General features: G+C 43.6%; 1 long non-coding RNA gene across 1 annotated transcript; it reads right to left on the minus strand.

Moving 5' to 3' along the window:
- Positions 1-400: 400 nt before the first annotated feature.
- On the minus strand, positions 401-1,737 carry LOC131421248 (uncharacterized). Its single transcript, XR_009223777.1, has 2 exons — positions 1,494-1,737; positions 401-670 (listed from the first exon to the last, which is right to left on the minus strand). It is a non-coding gene; the product is annotated as an uncharacterized LOC131421248 (long non-coding RNA).
- Positions 1,738-9,106: the final 7,369 nt, after the last annotated feature.

Consider the following 9,106-nt stretch of genomic DNA (forward strand, 5'->3'; position numbering starts at 1 on the left):
GCTATGTGCCCCAGGTAAAATCAGGAACTCTATTACCCTGGAAAAAGGAAAGAACTGGGGACAACTAGCAGGGTCTCTTGGTAGTGAACTTAAATCTTCTTACGAAGTGAAGTTATACACACATTAAATTTTAAATAACTACATAAAGCTTTTATATTATTGAAACCAAACAGGGTGACCAGATGAAGCACAGAGAGACTAACTGAAAGATGATGGTTAAGAATGGCGTGGTGGGTGAGGGTGGGCCTGGATGCTTGGAGGGTGGTAGGGAGAGGTGGGCACCAGTCCCAGGCAGCAGATGTTTTATATTAGGGAGAGGTGGTAAAAATACAAAAAATACATCATGATGGTTATGACTAAAATTCTGTCTACCTTTGATCATCAAGAAAAGGTCATAATAATAGTTTCAACATTAATATATTTTATTTAAAGGGTACTTTTACTTCCTTTAAACAAATCTTTAAAGCCGTGTTTTTGGACTTCCCCCTTCAAGCTTCCTGTGGTTCTTTTGTGTTTCATCAGTGGTTCTCCAGGCCTCAGTTTTCTTCATAAGGCTCTTCTGTTCCTTTGTGGGGCACAGAACACTCAAGGAACTCTTGTGGCTGATGAAGATTTCTCCCAGAGTTAGGGAACTGTAGTGCCCTGTTCTGTAACTGCTGTCTCAAATTCCCTACAGAAAAAAAGGAGAAAAAATTCCTCCACATATTTAGAGGCTGAATTTCTTTCTCTTAACTTATTGTTTTAAAAATTATACATAGGGGCCGGCCCGGTGGCGCAAGCGGTTAAGTGCGCGCGCTCCGCTGCGGCGGCCCGGGGTTCGCTGGTTCGGATCCCGGGCGCGCACCGACGCACTGCTTGGCAAGCCATGCTGTGGCGGCGTCCCATATAAAGTGGAGGAAGATGGGCACAGATGTTAGCCCAGGGCTGTCTTCCTCAGCAAAAAAAGAGGAGGATTGGCGGATGTTAGCACAGGGCTGATCTCCTCACAAAAAAAAAAAATAAATAAAAATAAAAATTATACATATAGTAGACATTCATCAAAGAATTATGAAACAAGGGTGAGCAAAAAGAAAAAAAAAAACTGTAATTCCACTCTCCAGAGAGGACTACAGTTAATGTTTTGATGTAAGCCTCTACATACTTTTTAATGCCTTTAAAACAATATAGTCACATAAACATTTATTTAAAAAAACACTGCCAGATTAATGTTTTATAGTCTGCATTTTCAATTTAATGATCTACTGTGAACTTTTTTTGTCAATAAATATAATTACAGCCTCATTTCAGATGGCTGCGTAATATTTTATTGGGAGGAAGTGGAAGGACTGATTTTCGATGATATGAAATATGTCTGTCTGCAGTGCTTCCTTTTATCAGGAATTTAGGAGAAGAGGTAACTCACAGGAGCTGAGTGGGAGCAGAAGGCTTGAAAGAAGGTCATCGGAAAAGGTTAGTTGCACAGTTGCCCGAGGCTGAGAGTCTGAATCTAATACCTGGACAACTGGTTGCTCCCGGTGGGGCTGTCTAGAGAGGTGGCCATCAGCCGGATCAGTATCGCTCGTAGCCTGGGGCTCCCCAGGAAGCTGCCTGGAGCCCAGGTGAGGACCTCTTTGGGGGCAGATGGCTCTGGAAAAGTCGCCTCAGGCCTGCTGGTGTTCTGTAAACAGGCCGCATCTGCCGGGTCCTCACCTTTTCTCTGATGGGTGTTAGAGAATAAGAGCTCTGTCAAACTGGATGTAGTTTTGTGACTTCTCTAGCTGCTGCCTCCTTCCCCAGTTACCTCACCCTCCTTCCCCAGTTGCTTACATCCTGCTACTGATATCTGATGGACATGGAAAGCAATTACTTCATGAGCCAGGTATGCACAGCGCTTAAGTCTTCCCACTCAGGAGCCTTTAGAAATAAAACTCAGATTAAGTAACAGCTAGGGCAAGATAATCGAGTACAATTTTCAACGGTGACATAATGACTTTTCTCAGTTATTTCCTATTGTTGAAAGGGGATCATTATCTCTCTGTGAAACCACGTCTGACATCGAGGCTGAAGTGAATTGCTGGAATACTGGTCCTTACTTCTGAATGGTAAGAGCCTGCCTGCCTCCCTCTAATGGGCTTTGCCCCAACAGGGCACTGAATGGTTGCTGGGCACTTGCAGGCTGCCCTGATGTTGTGCATTAAGGGTACATGTCTTATAATATGAGAGCTACATTTGATATAGATTCTGCTCCACAAGAACAAACTTGTTATTTCTTGAGGATAAATGACCTTAGGGATCATTGGCCTTTAAGTGTGATAAATTTTTATGACATTATGAAAGAAATGGGGGCTGCAGTAAGCCACTTCGTTTTCTATTTCCATTTTCTGGATAATGGATTAGGTGTAATGTCCCAGCAGATGTGAGTAGCCTACAGAAGGGAGACCAGAAACAGCAGGATACAAAATATGTGCTGCAAAATCGCCCAAGGAAGTCAAATTAGCTCTCCTCTGATAGGACCAGTTACTGAAATACAAGGTAATGCTCAGGGCAGTGTTAATGATTGACAGGGAATTAAATGAAAAGAAAACCTGGTTAAGTTCTTAGAGGACCCTAAAATGGGAATTTGGAAAAGGTAAAGGTAGTCATAATAGCAGGGACTCAGGCTAGGTATCCGACAGTAAGCTGGAGAAGTAAATGAGGATAAAACAGAGGAATTCAGAGGAGATCAATTCAGAGGGGATCAGAATGTGAATCTGAGAAAAATAAGAAAGAAAAGGAAGAAAAAAAAGGAAGAAAGGAAGGGAAATAATTGCAGGTACAACCTTTACATAGTATGGAAATAAAAATATTTTAAAATGCTAAAAAATGGTTTTTCAGCTAGGAGAGCAGGAGTTTGAGTAGGATTCACATATTAAATAGGATCCTGCATATTAAGAAGGATCATTTTTACCCTTTTTGAAAAGGGGAAAGTGAAAAGACAGTGAGAAAGATGCCTCATGTTTCCAGGGGACAATCTTTCTGAAGTACGTTTTCTGGAAGCTGTTCCTTCTGTTAACAGTCATGGGGTTAATATAAGTAGCTTTTTAAAGGGGAACTGAGGTCAGAGACTAGAGGAATCTTGTGATTTGGCAGTCCAGGCTATTGGCCACTGGGCTGTGTGCCCACAGGTCCTGGTGTTCAGAGAAACAAAATACCCCGAGAAACATGAGGAAACAGGGCCAGAGAACCTTACAACACTTTGCTGAAGGTAATACTGCTAACTATTGGCATAGGAAATTCCCTCTAATTTAGGTATTGCTAAGGAATTCAGTGACTCTGGGGTAAGTCATAGATTGATTGGCAGGAGTCAAGTGAAAAGGATGTTTTAGGGCTATACATTTAGATGTATTTTATATTTCTCTCAGCCTCTGTTTCCACATCTGTGAGATGATGGCATTGGAGTAGACGGCTGTGACCCTAGCAAAGGCTGGGGAGGGGGCTAGGGCTGTGCAGTTGGAAATGTTGAGTTGGGTGTTATCTAAGATACTAATGGATCAGTCATCTAGGTAGATTTAGCCAGGAGTACCAAATCTGCAAGAGTTATGAAGCTTAAGTGGTGCTGGGTCAAAGATGGAAGAAGGAATATCTAGGATGGCCTCCAGACAGGGTCAAAGAGCCAATGCTTTGGCATTTTGCTGTTAAGGCCTTCTTTCTGCCTTGCTCTGTACCTGAGGCTTGTCAGTCTTAAAGCAGCTATGTTTGGGAGCAGCTGTTAAACAGAAATGTTATATTTGTGATAAACAGTTTGTAGGTATCAGAAAACAGTGGAGCCAACCTAAGCAAAAGAGAGGAACTGATGATTAGGAGATGGGGTGCCTTGGGACCTTGGGAACAGACTAGAAGCAAAGACTGAAAGTCTGTTGGGACTTTCCATCTCTGGTCTTTGTTTCTCTCTGTATCTCTGCTTGGTCAGTTCGGCATAACCTTATTCTAATCAGCACTGTCAGTGCACTACTGTAATACAGTGTTCAGGCCTGGACTCTGCCTCCTGAGGGGTGACATTAAGATTGTTCAAAGGAGAGCCATAGGAATGATTAAAGAGCTAAAAGAATTAGGCCTGAGAGGAGATGCTAAAGGACTGGCGGTAATTCATTGAGAAAAAGTCTGCAATTGAGCATAATACAGTCTTAAGTATATGACGGATTATTAGTGCAAGAAGATGGTGACCAACTGTTCTTTGTCTTCACTAAGGATAAACCAAGAGGGGACCCACTTGAATCACAGCAAAAGGGATTCTGACCCGATGAAGGGTAGGAGGTGATGGCAGTGGAGACTGGAGGCATCTCAATGGCTTTCAGGAGAAAGCTGAGACCTCTCCTGTGGCAGCTTTGACAAAGAGGTGATTCTTGTCTCTCTGGAACGATGTCTGCTCAGTCTTCAGGCAGGGTGATGACCTGGAGGAGCATGTCAGCTCTTCTTAATTTGGGGGGCAGATATTTGGCTGGGTCATAGAAGCTCTGATTTTTTTTCCCACGAATCGGTGTCTGAAAGGACTTCTTAGGCTCCTTGGTATTTTCTCAGGCTACAACCATATTGTACCATTAAATAATTTTCTACCTTCTGTCCATTAGTCTCAAGTTTCAGTGTCTGGCTGACAAAGAGCATTTATTTCAGATTTGCAGATTTGGGACGTATTTGTTGCTGGTTAATTTGAAAATGATAAAACAATATGATGTCCAAGCCACTTTTTGCCTTCAAGGAATCCAGTGGCTATTTCACAGATACAAGACTGAAATTTTTGTTTATTTTGTTTTCAATTACATGATTTGATTTTTGAAATGAAAATAATTAATATATACCCTCCGATTGCAAAAGAAAAATAATGAATCTTTCTTCCTCTTAATTGCTTTAAACTCAACATCTACTTTATTCAGTATTGAAAGCTGCTCAGCTGATCGTGTGAGGGTAGAGGGGAGAGTAACATTTTGTGATGAAATCCTCAAAACCAGCTCTAAATGTTGGCTCTCTTATGTGTTCAACGAAAACCTTCGGATGACAGCAAAAAGTCAATTGAAACTTTCATCCAGTATTTATCAGGAAAAATGGCTTTAGCTATTCCCCAGCTAAATGCAGCACGGCAGAACATGAGGCTGGGAGAGCAGGAGTGTGGTTGCGGGTTGTTTAGAGCCCAGAAGGTCGTTAGAATAAAACTCACTCTCATGTTTTGATTCCTCGCCCTAGTGCTTGCACCTCTCAATTACAAGTCCCTCTTCGGGTTGGTGGTGTCTCTGACCAGCTGGAAGTAGTTTTAGTGGTGAACAGGATTCTTTTCTAATAAAATGAAGCTGTCACAAAAAATTAGGCCTCTGAATAACAATAACTAATGTCCGTATCTGATAATTACACACAAAATTTGTATGCAGCACACTTTTTGACACTAATAAACCATTTTGCTTCCAGATGGATGTCAGTGTAAGTCACCCTATACTGCCTTCTGCATACTACTGATTCCTCACGATTGTAGTCCCTAATGGTAGAAACTTCATATCTGTCTCAAGTTATTATGGCCCCAAATGTTATGTTTAGTATGGTTTTGTTTTATTTTTCTGAATTAGGTTTGGGTGAAACTACAAAGAATTGTGTTCACAGGTGTTCTGGTCTTCCGCAGCACCCATCACTCAGGTGAGAGGTATCTTTGAAGGGAGTGTGCTGTCTGAACCCACCAGCTGCTGAAAGGGCCAGATGACAGTCGACAGGGGAGGCTTACAGGCAGCCTGGGCCTCTACAAAGGGCTTGTGTGGTCCAGGAGTGTGGGGTAGGTGCAGAGGGAACGGAGGGTGGAGAAGTGCCTCTTTGAGTTGGGGCAGGCAGGGAGAGGCCAGAGAAAGAGCCAAGGGCAGGGGAAGCCGGCAGGAGTGGAATTCAGACGTTCTTTTTTGGGTGAATGACTAATATGGGTGTTGGAGAGCTGGCTGCTGCTGGAGCTGTGTCCACCCTACAGGCCTTCACCCCAGTTTTCCCTGAAGTCCTTTCAGAAATGTTGGCATGTCATTAGACAGGGAGTTTCATCCTAATTTCAGACTATCCCCCAGCACTAGTTTTGAAACCATTAGGTATCTCCTTTCTTCTTTATGATAACGTTCTCTAGCCCAATACCCTGTTGTTTTAGCAGATAACAAACTGAGTGCCAGGCAGCGCTGCAGCCTTGTGGGGGCGAGCCTGCGGGTTATTTCACTCTCTCCCTGTCCCTGTCCCTGTCCATGCTTAGTCCTTGCTTTCAGTGAGGTGGGTCCCAAATCTAAGGGTCAGGGTCCTTTCAAAGCAACGCCTGTCCGCTTTAGAGCAACCCCACCGGGTGAGGAATCTCGATGTGACTCATCCACGTCGGTGAGCGGAGAGCACCCGGATTCCCTCAGACAAAGCTGGCTCACCACAACACAGTTCAGATGGTGTATGTTTCCCCAGTGGGTTCAAAGTCGAACTCTCTAAGGTGATTAGTCTACTTTGTAGAGATTTTTTACGGCAAATAAAAGTGCACATTTTTTCTGTGTGTTTCTTTTAACAGGGAAAATGAGGCAGTTGCCATGCAGCCATTGAAGTGGTAGCACCTTTCCTCAGACTCACCTGGTGAGGGTAGACAGTGCCCAGGTCCCACTGTGGACAAGTGCTGTGCCCTTTGTGTCTCTTGTCAGCTCTGGGGGCTTTGAGCCCTGTGGACACAGAGTAGAACAGCAGTGGGGGCGGGGGGTGAGGGGAAGATGGTTGGCAAAATCCTGAAGTAGATATGCTTACCTTTTGTCTCTTCTTGACGTCTGTTTTTAGATTTGCTAAAGATAGAGGACCCAGCTTGGAGAGCAAGAACAGTGGCGGAGAGAGTGCATCCTGTTGAAGAGGTGTTGGGGGGATGGGGTCAGATGGCTTCAGGAAAGCCAAGGATTTGTTCCTAACGGAGGGGCAGTGTACTTGGGGCCGCGTGTGGGCGAGTGAGGAGTGAGCAGCCAGCCCAGGGGCAGAGTAAAACGAATTGAGGAGGACTGTGAGGATCCTCAACAATTCCACTGACCCCTGCCACCCGACTTCGGGCCGTTCTTAGCACGGTGTGGCCTCATATTCTAAGTAGCTGACGGCATGCGCTCCCGATTTGGAGCTGGGGAGAGAGGGTTTGCTGGAAGGGAGGCCTGGGATGGGCTCCACCCCGGGCTCTGGAATAAGCAGAAGACAGCCTTGCTACCCTGCATGGTGACAGCTGGAAATCACAAGGGAGCCTTCTGCCAGGGAGTCATGACCTTTTCTGTCATGTCTCCACATTCTGGCAGGCTGTTGGAGAAATTTGTGTGACAGGCTCACCTTCCAGCACGTCTCAATCACACCACCTAGACTGCAGGAGGGAAGAGGAGGAGAGAGCAGAGCTGGCCCCTGCTTCCTAAACAGTCAGGACCAGGTGACAGAGGTCACCAGTCATCTGGAAACATCCTGATGATAAGGTGGAAGGCCTCTCTCCTAACACCTTCCAGTGTGGCATTTGCGTGGGTTGTTAAAGAAGGGATGTTTATCTCATCTGGGCCATTGTCCACCTCACAGCCCCTCTCCCAACCCCTTCGGCAGAGACACCTGCTGCAATCAGAAGCCTAGCCTTCCCATGGGGAGTTCTTGATTTTTAATTATGCGGGAAACAAATTTCTCCCTCTCCCCTTTAAAAAATGATAAATGACTTTGGAGAAGGAGACACAACCGTGTCTTTTCAGGATTGTTTAGGAGATTTGGAGGTAGAAATATGATGGATTGGATTTGAATTCACTTAGCTCTAAGATAAATAGTCACTAAAATCATAAAGTTGTATATTTTAACAATCAAGCCCATTTCCCTTTTGAAACTAGCAATTCTCTATAGGCTTTTTGTCAGCAACAGGAAAGGAATGGGATAATAATTATCAGATTAGATATCGTTAAAAGCACTAAGGCAGGCAATTTGTTGGGTTGAAATATTGGTTAGTCTGCTGATCTCATGGCTTCCTATCTTGTCGCTTCCCCTGCGGCAGGAATAGTGAGAAAACTCCCTGCAGCCACCATTGTAATGAAATGGACACGACCTGTCATAGCAAGTTCCATGAGGTTCCACAGGGTTCAACTGAAAGTGACCTCTGTTCACATCATTAAAAAAAATACATTTCAAATTCATTTTTATAATACCCAGATAAAAACAGTTGACTTGCTCTGGGCAAAATTTTCCCAAAGATTATATATTTGTAAATACTTATATGCATAGGCCACCTCTGAAATAATACACAAAAAACTGGTAACTTTGGCTGCCTCTGTGAAGGGGAACTGGGTGATTGGGGGAATGGGCTATTATTTAATAATTTAAAAGCTACCCATTAAAATATTACCTATTAAAATGAAAAATTTAAAAATTCCTTTAAAATATTTTCCTTTATTGAAAAGTAGACACCATGCTGGCTTTTTCAGTTAATGTGCATGATCCACCCATGGTACACGTTCACCTGCCCTGGCTGGTGCTGAAGACAGATACAAAGACAGAGGCACAGATGGACCAAAGGAGTAACAGAAAGCGGAATCGATCAGAGTAATTTGCCCCATCACATCTCCCTGGAAGGTTCGTGATTGTCCTTGGTTAGAGACTGCTAACTGATGTTAATTTAAACATGAATTTAAGATCAAGCATTTTTTACTCTTTGTCTTATAAATGTGCTGTTTTGAATCGGACATTTAGAAATGCTGATAAACAAGAGAAATCACCCATAATCTAACTACCGAGAGATCATTGTTGTTAATCTTTCAAAATATATCCATATAGCTATGTATCTGGGTGTAGGCCCTTTTCTATGTTTATCTGTTTCTATATATGGCTGTGTCTGTGTGTGTGGGCGAGGGTGATGCTGCCAACTAGATTCCCTCTAAGGGCCAGGCAGATAACACAAGTGTGTGAAATCAGGGGGATATAAGATGTATTAAAGAATGAGGAGGGTTATGCTAAACTGGAGACTGTCTACTTAGCCTAAGATACCCAAAGTTTCAATAATGTGTGGCCGAGTGTAACAATCTGTAGGTTGGAGTTAGCTTGTGGGCCACGAGTTTATTTCACAGGAGGTAACCAAGGTTATCGTTTTCTTCTTCATCCTTTCAGAGATATT

The sequence above is a fragment of the Diceros bicornis genome, chromosome 24 (genome assembly GCF_020826845.1).
Source record: "Diceros bicornis minor isolate mBicDic1 chromosome 24, mDicBic1.mat.cur, whole genome shotgun sequence".
NCBI classification, from domain to species: domain Eukaryota; kingdom Metazoa; phylum Chordata; class Mammalia; order Perissodactyla; family Rhinocerotidae; genus Diceros; species Diceros bicornis.